Source organism: Hemiscyllium ocellatum, unplaced genomic scaffold (assembly GCF_020745735.1).
Source record: "Hemiscyllium ocellatum isolate sHemOce1 unplaced genomic scaffold, sHemOce1.pat.X.cur. scaffold_290_pat_ctg1, whole genome shotgun sequence".
Lineage (NCBI taxonomy): Eukaryota > Metazoa > Chordata > Chondrichthyes > Orectolobiformes > Hemiscylliidae > Hemiscyllium > Hemiscyllium ocellatum.
In genome coordinates, this window is record NW_026868244.1 from 9,097 (window position 1) to 28,361 (window position 19,265).

At 45.8% G+C, this 19,265-nt stretch overlaps 1 long non-coding RNA gene across 1 annotated transcript; it reads left to right on the forward strand.

Annotated features, from left to right (window-relative positions):
* The first annotated feature begins 1,784 nt into the window (after window positions 1-1,784).
* LOC132812692 (uncharacterized) lies at window positions 1,785-16,568 on the forward strand. The gene is made up of 3 exons (XR_009643764.1): window positions 1,785-1,916; window positions 12,492-12,600; window positions 16,520-16,568. It is a non-coding gene; the product is annotated as an uncharacterized LOC132812692 (long non-coding RNA).
* Window positions 16,569-19,265: the final 2,697 nt, after the last annotated feature.

Sequence of the window (19,265 nt, forward strand, 5' to 3'; positions counted from 1 at the left end):
GGGTGACACATATAGAATGGCACTGAGCCCCACATAGATCTGGAAAATCCCAGTCTCCATTCCTGACCTGTGCTGCCTCATCTCTCTGGAGCGGAGAATTCTGTTGGCTCATGATCTGGAGTAGCTTCAAAAGTGAGAGACGCTGACAGAAGCAGCAATTAGACCCCCACAGTGAGGGATACCAGACGGTGAGGTACTGAGTCACTACACCAGAGCGCCGGGTCAAACAATTGTGCAGGAAGAAAGGGTTTTAGATTAGATTACTTACAGTGTGGAAACAGGCCCTTCGGCCCACAGTGAGGGATACCAGACGGTGAGGTACTGAGTCACTACACCAGAGCAGACACGGGAGAACGTGCAAACTCCACAAGTCAGTCGCCTGAGGCAGGAATTGAACCCAGGTCCCTGGCGCTGTGAGGCAGCAGTGCTAACCACCGTTTTGATTCATGTTGCACTGGGATATACAAACTGTGAGCAGGTGAAGTGATGGCCTTGGGGCATTATTGTGTGACGATTTATCCAGAAACTCAGCAAGTGTTCTCTGGACACAAGTCCAAATCCCACCATTGCAAATGATTGAATGTGAAATAAATGCTTCAAAAATGATGTAATTAAAAACATGTAAGTGAGTATTAAACAATTGCTGATGTTAAGAAAAATCCATCGGATACATCCCTGTCTTTAGTGAAGTAATCTAAGATGGGACTGGGATATCACAGGGATTACAGAACAACAGCTGAGGGAGGGACAGGACAGGCAGCTCAATGCCCCAGGGGACAGATGCTGCAGGAAGGACAGAAGGGGAGCTGAGAGAGGAGGAGAGCTGCTGGTTGTGATTGGGGTGAAACATCACAGCAGGGACTGAGAGAGGAGATTCCTGCGGGACCGCCCAGTGACGCTGTGTTCATGGAATTCATCAGTAACAATGGGGCTTCCCTTTCCTCTGATTGTTCTACAGACCCCGATAGCCCCGCCCTCCTGCACCTTGACCTTCACAACATGGCGGCCCAGAGCGCTCCCTCTTCCCTCAAACAAATGGCGGCCGTGACCCTGAGCCGCTTCCCCGATCAGAGACCGCCACCTCCTTCCCCGGGCCTGGAGGGGCTTTTTGGTTTTTTTTTAACTTCTATCCGAGATTTGTGAATTCTGTCCGCTCCTTTCTCCCAGCGACGCTCCCACACACCGGCTCTGAGCTCACTCTCTGAAGCCGATCGCAGCTACTTGCCGGAGAATTCAGCTCCGTGTCTCTCCCTCTCCCTGTCCCGATCAGTGTGACACTGCGCATGTGCCACATAGGAACCAAACTGCGCGTGCGTCTGAGGTTTCCGGTGAGTTTATACAGATTATTCATAACTGAAGAGAATCATGGGTGAAATATTTGTCATTAACAACAGTTCTGTCGACTTACAGATATAGAGCTGGCTAGTATGAGAGTAGATTGTTCGGTCCAACTCAACCATACTGGCCAAGTATGTAAATTACCAGTCGTTCTGAGTTTGAAAACAAGTTTCTTACTCAATTTGTGCAAATCGATTGAAAATATGTACGTTATCAGATTTACATCACAACTATTTCTTAAAATCTCACATTGATTTATGACAGAGGTTTAACACTCCACTATGTAGTGAAAACGATCAATCCTGCAAAACAGTTTGCATTCTGACCAATCCTGACGCGTTCACTCCCGAGAATGCTTTGGCCCCGCCCCTCACTCACTCTGGTTGGAGGACCGGCCGCTGCTTGGTCCTCCAGTTCCGCCCCTTCCTCCCATTTGCAGAGTTGATTCGGGCGTGACTCAGCAGCTAAGCACCAGAAACATTAAGGGACAAGGGAATTTAGAGTCGATGTCTTGTGATGCGGTGAAAATATCCCGAATCTTGACCGGGAGGCCTGGGTTCAATTCACAGCGAGTGCAGGTGCGTCTAATAACAACTTTAAACAGGTTCATTCGGAAAAACAAGGGAACCGAGTAAAAACAATAGAAAATGCATACAATGTGGTGGGGTTCTCAATGCTCAGATGATTTTAGTCTTTACCAAGTGTTTCAGGGCCCCAATGGGTCCCAGTACAGACTATTCCACTCCACCTAGTGCGCAGCCAGATACCAGGATTGTGGGGCAAATTGTTGTGGTGGGATCCAGAGGTGCTTTCCCTCTATTTTGGAGGTAAAAATAGGTGAGAAGAAGCAGGGTTTTGTATGGAGTTACCTGCTCCCCTCCTGTTGCAGCAACTTATTATTGCCCTAACTTGACCTCGTACATTTTTGGTAGCGATCAGTGACATTTCGTAAGCCAACATACAAGATCTGTCACTCTGTTTAAGACAGCAGAAATCTCTTGTAGCACAATAGTCATAGAACAATACAGTGCAGAACAGGCCCTTCAGTCCTTGATGTCACGCTGACCTGTGAACTGATTCTCACCCCTACACTATCCCAAAATCACCCATGTCCTTATCTAAGGATTGTTTAAATCTTCCTGATGTGGCTGAGTTGTCTACATTAGCAGGTAGTACGTTACCCCTCTCTGAGTAAAGAACCTGCCTCTGACATCTGTCTTAAATCTATCACTCCTCATTTGTAGTTATGCCCCCTCGTGCATACTGACATCATCATCCTAGAAAAAGACTTCCACTGTCTACCCTATCTAAGCCTCTGATCATCTTGTATGTCTCTATCAAATCCCCTCTTAGCCTTCTTGCCAAGGAGAACAGGTTCAAGTCTCTCAGCCTTTCCTCGTAAGACCTTCCCTCCAGAGTAGGCAATATCCTGGTTAATCTCCTCTGCACCATTTCCAATTCCTCCTGTCCTTCCCGAAATATGGGCACCAGAACTGCACACAGTATTCCAAGTATGGCTGCACCAGCTTTTTGTATCTTTGCAGCATGATATTGCGGCTCTGGAACTCAATTACTCTATGAATGAAACCTAACACACCATATGTCACCTTAACAGTACTATCCACCTGGGTGGCAACTTTCAGGGATCTATGTACATGGACTCCGACATCCCTCTGCACATCCACACTACCAAGAATCTTTCCATTGACCTAGTACTCTGCCTTCCTGTTATTCTTCTCAAAGTGCATCACCTCACATTTAGCTGCATTGAACTACATTTGCCACCTCTCAGCCCAATTCTGCAGTTTATCCAAGTCCCCCTGCAATCTGTAACACACTTCCACACTGTCCACTACTCCACCGACTTTAGTGTCATCAGCAAATTTACTAATCCATCTACCTATGCTTGCGTCTAAGTCATTTCTAAAAATGACAAACAGCAGTGGTGGTCCCAAAACAGATTTTTGTAGCACACCACTAGTAACTGGACTCCAGTTGAATATTTTCTATCAACCACCACTCGCTGCCTTCCTTTAGAAAGCCAGTTTCTAATCCAAACTGCTAAATCACCCTCATTTCCATGCCTCTGCATTTTCTCCAACAGCCTACTATGTGGAACCTTATCAAAGGCTTTACTGAAGTCCATGTATACCACGTCAACTTCCCTACCCTCATCTACATGCTTGGTCACCTTCTCAAAAACCTCAATGAGGTTTGCGAGACATGACCTGCCTTAACGAAACCATGTTGATTATCTGAAATCAAATTGTTGTTTGCAAGATGATTATAAATCTTATCTCTTATAATCCTTTCCAAAACCTTTCCTACAACAGAAGTCAGGCTCACTGGTGTATAATTACCTGGGTCATCTCTACTGCCCTTGAACAAAGGCACAACATTTGCAATCCTCCAGTCCTCTGGTACCAAACGTGTAGACAATGATGACTCAAATATGAAAGCCAAATGCTCTGCTATCTCCTCCCTAGCTTCCCAGAGAATCCTTGGATAAATCCCATCCAACCCAGGGGACTTGTCTACTTTCACTCTTTCTAGAATTGATAACACCTGTTTCTAACTAATCACGATCCTTTCTAGTCTAATATCTCATACCACATTCTTCTCCTCTACAATATTCTCCTTTCCCTGAGTGAAAACCAATGCGAAATGTTCGTTAGCACCTCTCCGATCTCCACATGGTACACACTCAACTTCCCATTCTGTCTTTGATTGGACCTGTTCCTACCGTAATCATCATTTTATTCCTCACATACCTATAGAAAACTTTAGGATTCTCCTTTATTCTATTTGCTAAAGACTGCTCGTGTCCTCTCTTTGCTCTTCTTAACTCTCTTTAAATCCTCCCTATCTGATCTGTAACTCTCCATCTCCTCATCTGAACCATCTTGTCTCATCAACACATAAGCCTCCTTCTTCTTAACAAGCGATGCAATTTCTGTAATAAACCACGGATCCCTTACCTTATCACTTCCTCCCTGCCTGACAGGGACATACCTATCAAGGACATGCAATATCTCTTCCTTAAACCAGCTCCACATTTTCATTCTCTGCATCCCCTGCATTTTGCTACGCTATTCTATGCATCCCAATTCCTGCGTAATTGCATTATAATTGTCCTTGCCCCATTGATAACTCTTGCCCTGTGGCATGTACCTGTCCCTTTCCATTGCTAAACTAAACATATCTGAATTATGGTCATTCTCTCCAAAGTGCTCACCTAAAACTAAATCAAACACCTGGCCTGGTTCATTACCAATCACCAGATCCAATGTGGCCTCCCCTCTTGTTGGCCTTCGACATACTGTATCAGGAAACCCTCCTGTACACACTGGACAAAAATTGATCACCCAACGTATGAGAGTTATAGCATTCCCAGTCAATGTTGGGGAAGCTAAAGTCCCCCATAAGCTCTTCAGCCACGTTCTCAAACAGACTCGCTACCTCTCTGCACAGAAGCTAAAGTCCCCCATAATGCCCACCCTGGTACTTTTGCACTTACCCAGAATAATTTTGCTAATCCTCTCTTCAACTTCCCTGGAACTCTGTGGAGGCCTATAAAAAAAACTCTAAGCAGTGTGACCTCTCCTCTCCTGTTTCTAACCTCAGCCCACACTACCTCAGTAATAGAGTCCTCATCAAAAGTACTCACAGCCACCGTTATAATATCCTTGACTAACATGACTTGCATGGACCCATTGCAGTGCTTCAAACTCCATGAGGCAGCCATACTCTCTATGACAGACAGACTCAGTCTGGAACCTCCTCTGTCAGTATTATTGCCAGAGCCCGTAGCCTTTGCACTACTTAGCCATTTCTTGATGTTATCCAAACTGAATCAAACTGGCTTAAAACTCGCATCTGTGATGTTGGAAACCACTGCAGAAGGATGAGATGGATCATCCCACTTTGCACTTCTGGATACAGATAGCTGCAAATGCTGTTGTCGTATCTGGTGCATGGATGTGTGAGGCCCCTCCATCAGTAAAGGTGGGGATATCTGTGATGCTTCCTCCAGTGAGTTATTTAATTGTCCATCACCGTTCACAACTGGGTGTAGCAGAACTGCAGAGTTCCGATCTGTTCCATTGGATGTAGGATCACTTAGCTCTGTGGCTTGGTGCTGATGCTGTTTGAAATGCAGATGGTCCTGTTTGGTAGCTTCACCAGGTTGGCACTTCATTTTTAGGTACACCTGGTGCTGCTGTTGGCATGCCCTCCTTTCCTGTCCTTTGTGATGGGTGAGAGCAGGATTTACAAACCCACGAGATTACAGATTGTGCTGGAGTACAGTTCTGCTGCTGTTGATGTCCCACAGTGCCTCAGAGATCCAGTTTGAGATTCTACATCTCTTCAAAGTCTGTCCCATTTAGAACGGTGATAGTGTCACTCAACACAATGGAGGTTTTTCTCAACTTTCAGCCAAGACTTTGTCTCCAAGAGGAATGTGTCCTGTCCGTTACTGTCATGGACAGATGTATCTGCAGCTGGTCAATTCATAACAATGAGATCAAGTATGTTTTTTCCCTCTTGGTTCCCTCACCACCCATTGCAGACTCAGTTGAACAGCTGTGTCCTTTAGGACCTGACCGGCTCAGTCAGTAATTCTGTTGCAGAGCTAGTCTCGATTGTGGACATTGAAATCCTGTACCCAGAGTACGTTTGACACCATTTTACTTCCCCAGTGCTTCCTCCAAATGGTGTTCAACATGAAAGAGAAGTGATTCATCAGCCAATGGAGGACGGTACCTAGTAATCAACAGGAGCCATGAGACTTCCTGGTGTCCGGAGTCAATGCTGAGTACTCAGAGGGCAAATCCTCCCTGTCTGTGCCACCACCTCTGCCTGGTCTGTCCTGCCGGTGGGACAGGACATATTCAGAGATTTCAGGAGAAAGTGAAGACCGCAGATGCTGGAGATCAGAGTCGAGAGTGTGGTGCTGGAAAAGCACAGCAGGTCAGGCTGATGAAGGGCTTAGGCTCGAAACGTCGATTCTCCTGCTCCTCGGATGCTGTCTGACCTGTTGTGCTTTTCCATCACCACAATCTCAATATCTTGGGATGGTGATGGTGGTGTCTGGTCATTGTCTGTAAGGGTTGATTTCATGAGTATGAGAATGTCAGGCTGTTCCTTGATTGGTCTGTGAGACAGCTCTGCACATTTTGACACCAAACTCCAGATGTTAGTCTGGAGGACGTTGCACCATCCAGAGGGCTGATTCTGTGGCTGTATTTTCTGGTGCCTTGTTAGATACCGAGTGGTCCACCCAGTTTCATTCCTTTGTTGAGACTTTGCAGTGATTAATACAGTGAGTAGCTGGCTGGGCCACTGTCGGGTTGGCAGGATTTTTTTTTGCCATTGACAATGGTTTCATGGAGATCAGGAAATTCCTAATTCCAGTTATTTTTTCTTGAATTCAGATTCCACCATCTGCCAAGTTGGGATTCGAACCAGGACTTCAGTCATTTGTTTTAATATTTTGGATAAAAGTTAAATATATTAGGTTTGTTTAATCACTTTAAATATCACTTACCCAGGTTTTGTTTCTTTGTGAAACACTGTCCATCCTCCTGTCTCCTCCATCCAACAAAAAGAGTTTGGAGCACATGGCGTTTCTCTGTCACTAAGACTGAGATAATCCAATCTGCTGCTTCCCTCCCTCTCACTAGCCCACAGAGCCAAACTGCCTCACATGGTGTTCCTGGTTTTTGTCCTAAACTTACATCTTCTTCCAGTCTCTTGTCAAGCCTTATCAGAACTCATCTTGACCCTTTACCCTAATTTCACTAAACTATAGACTTTCCAACTCTCTTTCCTCCTCCTTCTCATCAGTCCCCCTCACTGATTCACCAATATTGTTCCTTGTTCTGTCTTTTCTGGTTTTATCCTTCTCTCCCAAAATCCTGCTCCATCTCCACTCTCTCCCTTTCCTTTCTGAATTCCTTGCATTTGGTGTCCTTGGCCCCTCCTGTATCTCACGTACACACTGCCAGGAGGTGCCATTGTGCAAAAGCACCATGTTGGGTTTCACATGTACACTGACGATGCCCAGCTCTCCCTCCCCATCATCCCTCTCCATTACTCCACTGTTACTCAGTTATCAAACTGCTTACCACATTCCCACTACTCGATTAGGTGCAGTTTCCTCCAATGAAACATTGTAATGGTTAAACCCATTGTCTGACAAATTCCTTTCCCTTACTGCTGAGCCTCTCCCTCTCACTGGGAACGATGCAGCAGAACTACACTCTTCACAATATTATTACAGTTATATCTGATGTGAAGCTGACCTTCTGATCAGACATCTACACAATCCCAAACACCAGGAATTCCAATCTCTTAAATGTTGCTTGTCTCCTCCTCACTCCAGATCCATTGCTACTGAAACCCCTTACCCGTGTTCCCGTAAACTTGATGAATCCGAAACAGAACCCTTGATTCTGTGACTGACTCAGAATCTGGTTTCAAACTCCCCCCTCTGTATTTACCCTCAGACACATCAGTATTTATTCTGTCAAACCCCTTAAGAATCTGGTGGTGCAGTCTGATTGTAGGTTGTGGAAATGGCAGGGGATGATATGTTGTATCTGGGTGGAAGTTAAGGACTTGGTGGGGGAGGGGGGGTGTTCTATCCTTGTTGCAGTTGGAGGTGTGGGTTTCAAAGGCAGAGGTGCAGGAAGTGGAGGAGATATAGTGGATGGTATTGACCACATGGGAGGGGAAATTGCAGTCCTTGAAATACGGGCCATTTGGTATGTTCTGGCCTCTCTGGAACACTGCAGTAAGCATGAGACAGAGACGTTGGCCAGGGAACAGGCTCGTGTGTTAAAGTGACAGGCAGCTGGAAGCTCGGGTCTGTTTTTGCAGCAAAACGTAGATCATCAGTCGCCATTTCCGCCACCTCCACTGAGATGCTGCCAGACCCAGATTCCTGTCCCCTCCATTAACAGCTATGCACCCTCCCAATCAGATCATAATCCACTCCTTTGTCTTTCCAAATGTTCCTGTCTCTCTCTGGGTTCTGTACCTGCCCATTATTTGCTCTTTAACCCCTATCTCCTGCACTACCATGATCTGCAGGTTAGTTGAATTGGCCAAGCTAAATTTCCCATAATGCTCAGGGATGTGTAGGTGAGGTGCATTATTCAGGAGAAATATACAGTAATAGGGTAGGGGAATGGGTCTGGGTGGGATACTCTTCGGAGATACGCTGTGGACTTTTAGGGCCGAATAGCCTGTTTCCACACTGTCAGGATTCTAATGTTCCCAGCTCCCATCGGTTCTGAGGAAGGGCCACTGGACAGATTCCTGTTCCCAGATGCTGCCAGACCTGCTGAGCTTTCCCAGCACCTCCTGCTTGTTGTTCCTGATTGACACCATCCATCCACCTTCCGGGTTTGATTCAGGCAGGGGGAGGATCCCACCACTGACCTCACAATGGGGTCCAGCTGATTGATGGCAGCTTCGGACCAATAGGAAAAGGGGTGGGACTGGTGGACCAGGTGGAACCAGCTGGTCATCCAAACAATGGGAGTGAATGAGGGGCGTGGCCAGTGGGATGACACGTCACCAGTAACTCCGCCTGTGCAGTGTCACGTGACTCGGCCGTTGGTGAATGTGGGAGACCCAAACAGGGAAGGGGAGAGTGGCCTCGGAGACGGAGACAATGAGTCACTTCAGGCTGGGAAGTGTTAATTACACTCTGTACGGGTCATTAATCTGAATTAGAAACTCTTTCCCGTGTTTGCAGCAGATGGGAAAATGGCTGCGGCCCTCAGGAGGTGACAGGTCTTGGGATATGGCCGCCATCTTTATTGGGGGCAAGGTACAGTGAGGGGCATGGACATGTCCTCTTTCTGGGATGGGGGGGGGGTGGTGTACGATTTGAAGAGAGGCATTTACACATCAGTCACATACCAAGAGAAAAATATGTCTTGTATTCTTCCTGCACTGGCTCTGAGTTTTGTTTTGAGAATTCATTTCATAGGATATTAAATCAGAATAATTGAGGCTGGGATCTCAAAAGTAAGTTTTTACAGTCAATGGAGTCATCAGGATCTGAATATCATTGACGTCTAAATGTGGAAGGAGAAAGGTTTGTGGAAAATATCTCCAATATTTTTGTTAAGCAGGAAGATGTACAAATTCGTGGTTGGATCACCCTTTGGGTGTGCGCTATGTTGTGGGCCCTGCAGCTGAGGAAGGAGCTATTGGCCTGAGAGGGAGCACAGATTTATCCAAATTACACCTGGTCTCTTTGGGTCTAAATCTGAGAGATCTTACAATCACTCACTTCATGATGTTAACCTGTAAACTTCATATTTTCAATTAACTGCAAACTTCCCATCAAAAGTCCTTTTGGACTCGAATTCCAGCACCATTTCAGGTGGAACGTTCCAGATTCTGACAACGGTCTGTTCATTCAGAAACTGCTGAGGTCCATGTTGACTCTGGGGTTACAAAGGGCTGCATTGAAAGATGAGATGCTGTCCCTGAGCTCCCATTAGATGCATTGGAACAGTACAGGAGGCTGAGGGCAGTGTAGGTGTGAGCAGGCAATGAAAATGACAGGGCTGCACTGAGAGGGCTGCTTGTCTCAATGAGTGTGTTTTGGAGTTGGGTGTAAACAGGGAGAGGGGAGACAGGGAGAAGGTGAAGCTGAAACTCAGTTTTAGTTCAGGGAACAGACAGTTTTTCAATGATTCCTGCGGAGTATTTGTTAAGTGTTTAATGTATTTTCCTGAGGGCAGTTGAGAGCTAACCACATTGCTGTGGGTCTGGAGTCACATGTAGGCCAGACCAGGTGAGGATGACCGTTTCCTTCCCTACAGGACATGAGTGAACCAGATGGGTTTTCTGACAATCGACAATGGTTTCATGGTCATCATTTGCCTTTTCACTCTAGATTGTATTGGATTCTGATGTCCGCACAGCCATGTTGGGATTCTAACCCTAATCCTCGGAACATTGCACATGTCACTCATCTGGCGGGAATACCATTAAGCCATTGCCTCCCCTTTTTAGCAATGTTTAAAGAAAGTTCCATCATTCTACGTGAACAATGTGCAACGTCCATGTGTCGGCCTCTCCAAAAGGTTAATCAACAGAAATTTGTTTGGGAGTGAAATATTTCACTTTTTTGGGGGGAGGGGTGTTTATTAAACAAAAATGAATCTAAATAAAAATCTGATGCCACGGACATGTAATTTCTGAAGGCGGAGGGGGATTACGGAGACAGGGAGGGTTGTGGGGCCAGAGGGGGACTGTTGTCCAAACATCACTGTGGTGTACATGGACTGCAGCATTTCAGGGAGGCGGTTAACCACCACTTTCTCCAAGACAAGTGAAGGTGGCCAATAAATACTGGTCTGGGCAGCAAAGGCAACCCCCAGTGAATAAAACCAAGCAGTGACCTCTCTGAGCTGACTTGCTGTGAAGTTAAAAACCTCTCTGAAAATGGAGTGGGCAGAGAAGAGAAACAGTGACATTTCACAGCTGCCCTCAGAGAGACCTCACCCTTGGAAGTACTCAGAGCCGGGATCAGCTCAGTGAGTTTCAGTCTCTTCAAACATCAATCTTAGTCAGTTTTATTTTATTAAATCTACAACAATAGGAGTAAAGTGAGGATTTCTTTTTAATGTCTTTGGGTCTCTTGATTAAATGTTTAAGATATGAAATGTAAGCATTGCTAATCTCGGGCAGTATTTTTTGAGAAGTAAGACTGTGTCTTTGTCATGGTCTGTAGGTTGTTAAGGTGGAGAGATGGCCTGTTGTAGAGTGGCGTGCTGTTCCTGTCGGATGTGGGAGATTAGGGAGAGTCTCAATGATCCTGATGATTATGTCTGCAGGAAGTGTGATTGCAAATCCTATTGGATCGCATGGATTGGTGGAGGAGTGATTAAAGGCAGTGAGGAGTTAACAGGAGCCGGGGGGTGTGATATGTGGCCGTCTCAGGATTGCAAGATACTGCAGATACAGTCAGGTAGATGGGTTACCTCCAGGAAAGCTAGGAGGGGTAGGTAGGTACTGCAGGAGTCTCCACTGGCTATCCCCATCTCAGACAAGTACACGGTTTTGAAAAATGTAGGTGGTAATAGACTTTCAGGGGAATGCAGAACTGACAGCCAAGTTACTGGTACTGAGACTGGCTTCTAACATAATGTGAGGTATATCCATTTCCACACGATCGATGGTGATGGGGGACTCTCTAGTCAGGGGCACAGTCTGCCATTTCTGCAGCTGACAGTGAGACATCAGAATGGGGTGGTGCTGCCCTGGTGCCAGTGTCTCACAGAGGGAGCAGAATATTCTCAAAAGGGAGAATAACCAGTGGGAGGACATTGTACATTGGTAGCAATGGCATAGGAAGGGGAAAGCATGGGGTCCTGATGAGCAGGGAGATTTGCTAGTGCCACTCGGGAGGCATTAAACCAGTGAGGGAGTCGGGGTAAACCTAAAGAGATAGTGAGAAAAGAGGTGAGTCTGAGGCTGGTACTGTTCACCGGTCAGACTGTCAAGGCAGGCAAGAGCAAGTCACAGAATGAGGTGGGACGGACCAGTTGCACTGCATTTATTTCAGTGCAAGAGACCTGACAGGTCAGGCAGGTGGGCTCAGGGTATGGTTTTGAACATGTGACTGGGATATTACAGCAATTACAGAGGCATCACTCAGGGATGGATAGGACTAGCAGCTTAATGTTCCAGGGTATAGATGCTATAGTAAGGATAGAAAGGGACCAACAGCGCAGTGGGAGAGGTGTTTTTGATTAAGGATAACATTATGGCTGGGCTTCGGAAGGATATTCCTGGGAGTACATCCAGGCAAGTTATTTGGGTGGTACTGAGAAATAAGAAAGGGATGACCATCTTACTGGATTGTGTTATAGACCCTCTCCCAATAGTCAGCAGGGAATTGAGACACAATTTTACCAGGAGACCTCAGATATCTGTAAGAATAATATGGATGCAATGATAAGTGGTTTTAACTTTACCAACATAGCCTCGGAGTGCTGTAGTGTTAAGGGCTTGGATGGAAAGGTATTTGTTCAGTGTGTACGAGAACGTTTCTGATTGAGTTTGTAGGATGTACCTACGAGAGAAGGAACAAAACCTGACCTGTTTTCTTTATTCATTCACAGGATGAGGCTGTCACTGGCTCGGCCAGCATTTATTGCTGCGTTTACCCAGAGGGCAGTTAAGAGTCAACTGCGTTGCTATAGGTCTGGAGTCCCATGCAGACCAGACCAGGTAAGGATGGCATTTTCCTTCCCTAAAGGTCATGAGTGAGCCACATTGGTTTTTCCAACAATTGACAATGGATTCCTGTCATCACTAGATTATTTTTTCCAGATATTTATTGAATTCACGTTCCAAAATCTGCCGTGATGGGATTCAAACCCTTGTCCCCAGAACGTTATCTGGGTCTCTGAATTAACTGTCTAATTTCACTCCATCATCACTGCCTCTTAGGAAATGAGGCAGGGTGAGTGACTGAGGTATTAGTGGGGCAGCTCATCAGCATCAAAGATCCCACAGTATTGTGGCTCAGTGGTTTGTGCTGCTTCCTCAGCACCGGGACCTGGGTTTGATTCCAGCCTCGGGCAACTGTCTGTGTTGGAGTTGACACATTCTCCCCAGTGTCTGTGAGGATTTCCTTCGGGTGTTCCAGTTTGCTCCCACAGTCCAAAGATGTGTAGGTTAGTTGGATGAACCATGTTAAATTTCCCATATTCAGAAGATGAGGTTTTGGGATGTGCAGGCAAATCTCTGCCTGATGTGAAAAGATCATTTTGGGGTCTTGGACAGAGGTCAGAGGGAGGTGTGGCCGCATGTTTTACATCTCCCGTGGTGGTAAGGGAGGGTCAAGTGTGTGGAGCGTGGGTTGGTGGGAGGGTGTGGACCGAACAAGGAAGGCGCAGCTGGACAGAAATGATCAGGTAGAGTCAATGTGGCTTTGTACATGCACAATTGGGTCTCACTAACTTGAGTGAGTATTTTGAAGTGACGAAAAAATTGAATAAGGAAGGCGGTGAATGCTGTTGATATGGACATTCAACAAGGTTCCACAAAGCAGACTGGTTAGCAGGGTTAGATCACATGGAATGCAGAGAGAGCAAGCCATTACAAAACTGCCTTGAAAGTAGGAGACAGAGGATGATGGAGGGTTGCTTTGCGGACCGGAGGTCTGTGAGCAGCATTGTGCTGCAAGGATGGATATTGGGCCCTTAAATAAATGACTTGGATGTGAATATATGAGGTATGGTCAGTAGGTTTACAGAAGACACCAAAATTGGAGGTGTCATGGACAGTGAAGAAGGTTAGCTCAGAATACAACAGGATCTTGATCAGATGGGCCATTGGAGCAAGGAATGGCAGACGGAGTTCAATTTAGATAAATGTGAGCTGTTGTATTTTGAAAAGGCAAATCAGAGCAGGACTTATACACTTAATGGTAAAGTCCTGAGGGGCGTTGCTGAACAAAGGGACCTTGGAGTGCAGGTTCATAGTTCCTTGAAAGTAGAGTCACAGGGAGGCGGGGTAGTGAATGCAGCATTTGGTACGCTCCCCGTTATTGGTCAATGCATTGAATGCAGCTGTTGTGATGTCATATTGTGGCTGGACAGGGCACTGATTACAGCTCTTCTGGAATTCTGTTTTCAGTTCCAATCTCGCTGTTCTTGGAATCAGGCATCTGATTGGGTACATGAAGAGGGAGGTTTTAGAGGGATAAGGGTGAACCGCTGGCAAATGGGACTCCATTAACGCTCTCCGTTATTGGTCAATGCATTGAATACAGAAACTGGGACGTCATATTGTGGCTGGACAGGATGTTGGTTAAGCCACTTCTGGAATTCTGTTTTCAGTTTGAATTTCCCTGTTCTGGGAAGGATGTTGTGAAACTTGAAAAGGTTTGGACAAGATTTACAAAAACGTTGCCAGGATTGGAGGATTTGGGCTACAGGGAGAGGCTGAATAGGCTGGGGCTATTTTCTCTGGAGAGTCAAAGACTGAGAGGTGTCTCCATGGAGATTTATAAAATCACGAGGGGCGTGGATAAGGTGAGCAGCTGGCGTCCTATTTCCTCAGGTTAGGTGGGTCCAAAACTAGAGCACATGGGTTTAAGTTGAGAGGGCAAAGATTTAAAAGGGATCTAAGTGGCAACGTTTTCAAGCTGAGTGTGGTGTGTGTATGGGAGGGGCTACCAGATGAAGTAGTGGAGGCTGATAAAATCACAACATTTAAAAGGCTTCCAATTGGGTACATGAATAGGAAGGGTTTTGATGGATACAGACCAATAGATGGTAAATGGGAATCCATTAGTTTAGGATTCCTCGTTGGCACGGACGAATTGGACCGAAGGTCTGTTTCTTTGATGTTAATAATTTAAGATGCATTCCTCTCTTTTGTGCAGAGCTAGCTGAAGCACAGATAATTATCCTTGGAGCTGAGAAGGTGAAGCAGTGATTTCGATCTTGTGCAGATTTGGTTGCAAGGTCTTGAATTTACAGAGAGAGAGAGGAATTGTTAACACTGTCACAATTTTTAGTAACTATTTTCAAGTAATTGGCAAATAATACAAGGTGAAAATGTGAACGCTATTTTACTCAGTAAGTTCTGAGCATCTGGAACAGTCTGAACGACACAGATTCAGCAGGTATTCTGAAACAGACTTGGAATTTTACTTTTTAAGGAAAGATTTGGGAGGCTATGGGCTCATGGGAGGGGACTTGGGACAGATTTGCAGCATCTCCAGAGAGAGAGAGTACAGCCCCAATGGGCTGAATAGCCCCAGCCCCTGTGCTCTGTGATACTGCCCTATTCACTGTGAATGATGAAGCTCATCCCAGGGCAGAGAGAGGGAGGAGCCAACCACTCTCATGACAATGGTGCCCGGCTGATTGACGGCAGCTCCAGACCAATAGGAGGAGAGTCTGTGTTCCCCTGCAGCCAATGGGAGTGAATCAGGGGTGTGGCCAGCAAGCCGACACCTGTCCATGAGCTGTGCAGGTGCAGTGTCACTGGGTGGGGGTGGGAGAGACAGCAGAGACTGGGACAGAGGCTGTAGGACCTGAATTACAAACTCCGGTAAATTAAAACCAAAAGAACTGCGGAAGATGTAAAACAGAACTAACAACCCGGAGGGTCTGGAAAATCTCAGCAGGTCTGGCAGCATCTGTGAAGAGAAATCAGAGTTAAAGTTTAAGATCCGGTGTCCTTTCCATAGAACAGATGTTACTGAGGAAAAAAAGTCAGTTTATTTGCAGAAGATAGTGTGGGGGGAGGATATAAGGAGTAAAGGATAGGTGGGGATAGAGTGAGAAGAACGGTTGGATAAAGGAGTGGATAACGATCTGGCTGGGGGAGGGTGACTAGCTGTTAATGGAGACAGTTAGTGGCTAACCATAGGTAGTGTGTAATGACAGGCTGTGAGAACAAGGCCTGGTGTGTGGGGTAGGGGGCTTCGACATGGGGTTCTTAACCTATGGTTAGCCCCTAACTGTCTCCATTGTAAGCTGTTGCCCACCTATATCACTCCACAATTGGAGCTGCCGAGTACACAAACCTTTGGAATATCCTCCCTAACCCCCTCTGTCCACCTTAAAGATGTATCTAAAAATCGTTCTCTTTAATCAACGTTTCCATCATCCGTGAAGCATTTTAGGAGATTTGTCAATGTGAAAGGCTCCATACAATGCAGGTAGTTGTTGTTATTGTCTGACATCAGGAGAAACAGGGATGAGCCCTCTCTCTCTCATACCTGATGAACAGCAGCAAAAGCAGGAAGCACTGAGCATGCTCCAGCCCACAATGGGCCTCGGATTATTGATGTTAATGGGGGAACGGGGGCTAGAGGTGCTAGTTGTTGCTTCAACCAATCGGAGTGAATGAGGGGCGGGACAATACTCAACCACGTGGTAAACTTCACTGACAGCACAGTGTGTTGTGACCAAGGCATTGGAAATGTGTGAAGGTGCAGGGCAGGGGAAAGGAAAGACGTATTGACCAGAAAGAGAAGGAAATTTTCACGGTATGGAATGAGAGGTTTTACAGAACATAGTGCACATTGTAAAACACAAATTTGAAAATCCCAAATTCTGCCCCATTTTCCCTCCCTATAATGCATTTTACACTCCCTGAAATATCAACTGTGTTTCTCCCTCCACAGATCCCAGTGATCAGTGCCAAAGCCCCATTGCCTGTGGAGAGGGTGATGTTTGATTTCCTGTCCAGCTGCAATTCATGTGGTGAAGGTGCTCCCACAATGTGGTTGGGTAAGAGCTGTTATAGATTATTCACTCAGCGACAGTGAAGAGTTGACAATGTATGTGCAAATCAACAACAGTTTGTTTTTTTTTAAGTTTATAATTCCACAGAAATACTATTGAGAGCTTCTGACATAAAGCCACAGATGGGGATATTAGGTCAGGTGATCAAAAGAACTGCCAAATAAACAGGTTTTCAGGAATACCTTAAAGGAGGAAAGCAGGTCTGAGAGGGTTAGGGTGGGAATTCCAGACAGTGTTGCCTTGGCAACAGTAGAAACAGCCAGACAGGTGAAGCAATGAATAAACACATCGTTGGGAATCTGAAAGAAAATGAGTTGTCGGGGTCTCACAGGTTGTGTGGTGCAGGGAGACAGGGATGTTCACAGCCAGGAATTTCATCAAGGGTGAGAATTTTAAATTGTTGCTTGTTGATGGATCAACAAATTTTGGTACAAGTGAGCACTTGGACAGTAGGGTTTTAGATACTCTTGAGATTGCATGTAAGTTGAATGTGGGAGGTTGGCAAAGAGTGTGTTTGATAACGAAGTCTGGCGATAACACAGGGATGGACGAGTGTTTCAGTAAATGAGCTGAGACTAGGGTGGAGTTGGGTGACGTCACTAATGTAGAAATAGTGTTTTTGGTGTTAGGCTGCGCCTCCTCCTCACCACTCCCCCTCACTAAGTCACAGATATTGTTCCTTGTTCTATCTGTCTCTCTTTTCTGGTTATGTCCTTCTCTCCCATTCTGCTACAAACTAATATTTGACCTCACCATTGTTGCAAACACCTCCTCCATCTCCACTCTCCCTTTTCTTTCTGAATTCCTTGTATTTGGTGTCCCTCCAGGATCTCTCCTTGGTCCCTCCTGTTTCTCACCTACATACTGCCAGGAGGTGACATCGTCCAAAAGCACCGTGTTAGGTTTCACATGTACACTGACAATGCCCAGCTCTCCCTCCCCATCATCCCTCTCCATTACTCAGTTATCAAACTGCTCATCACACTCCCACTACGCGATTGGCTGCAGTTTCCCCCAATGAAACATTGTAGTGGTTAAACTCATTGCCTTCAGTTGCTATTACAAATTCCTTTCCCTTACTGCTAACCCCCTTCCTCTCCCTGGGAACTATCTGAGATAGAACCATACTCTTCACAATATTGCTGTCATATCTGTAACCCCAAGTTGACCTTCTGATCAGATATCTACACAATCACAAACACCAGGAATTCCAATCTCTAAAATGTTGCTTGTCTCCACCTCACCCCAGCTCCATTGCTACTGAAACCCCTGACCCGTGTTGGTGTTGCCTTAAACTTGACGAATCTAAAACAGAATCCGTGATTCCGTGACTGACCCAAAATCTGCTTCCAGACTCCCTCATGATGGGAAACATCCTCTCGGTATTTAACCTGTCAAATTCCTTAAGAATTCTACATGTTACAATGAGATCACCTCTCATTCTTCCCAAATCCAGTGAGTGGAGTCCCAACTACTTCAGCCTTTTCTTAAAAGATAATCCCTGCGAACCAGGGTTCATCCCAGTCAGGTTTCTGTGAAATGCCTCTGATGAAATGATGTATTTCCTTAAATAAAGGGACCAAAACTTCTGTCATTAATCCCAGATGTGGTCTCACTTCAATTTATAAACTTCATAAAGTTCCTCTCAGGTATATACTCCAAACCACTCCCTTTAAACTTGCACTGATGTTGAAATGCTCAGCAGGTCATGCAGCATCTGTGAAGAAAAATCAGTTAAAGTTTCGGGTCTGGTCATCCTTCCTCAGATACATTAACTCTAATTTCTTTTCACACCTCCTGCTAGACCTGCTGAGCTTTTCCAGAAAATTCTGTTTCTCTTCCTGGTTTACAGCATCTTCAGTTGGTTCGGTTTTCATATCATTTAAACTTGCCATCTCTCCTTAGGATTTGTCATTTCCACCTTGGGAAAAAGATTCACATTTGTTTGGTCTCCCCGACTCTGGGGGAAAAAAGAAACCATGACTAGTCACCCTATCATTGCTCCTTATAATTTTATACAGTTTGATAAAGCCACCTAAAGTGTCCAGTGCTGCAGAGAAATAGCCTCAGCCTATTCAGCCTCTCCCTATGGTTCAAATGTTCCAATACTGGCAACATCCTAGTAAACTTTTCTGAACTCGTGCAAGTTTCCCAACATCTTTTCTGTAACAGGGAGACTGGAATTGAAAGCAGTCTCGGGATTCCAAAAGTGGCCGAGCCAATAAACTGTACAACCGAAACATGATCTCCCAACTCCTATCCTCACTGCACTGCCCAATAACAGCTAGCATACCGCACACCACCTTCACCGACCTGTCTACCTTCAACCCCACTTTCAAGGAACTATCAACCCACACTGCACGGTCTGTTTGTTTGTCAACACTTCCCAGGAACTTTTCTTTGAGAAGTTGAGTCCTATTCTGGTAACATCTTTCTGAAATGAGGGAGACTACAATTGAATGCAGTATTCTAACACTGGCCTGACCAATGCTCTACTCAGCCACAACGTGACCTCCTAACCCCTGTACTCAGTGACAGAATCCCCACAGTGTGGAAGCAGGCCTTTCGCCCCATGAGACCATACCAACCATCGGGACAGCATTCCACCCTAACTCTGTAACCTAT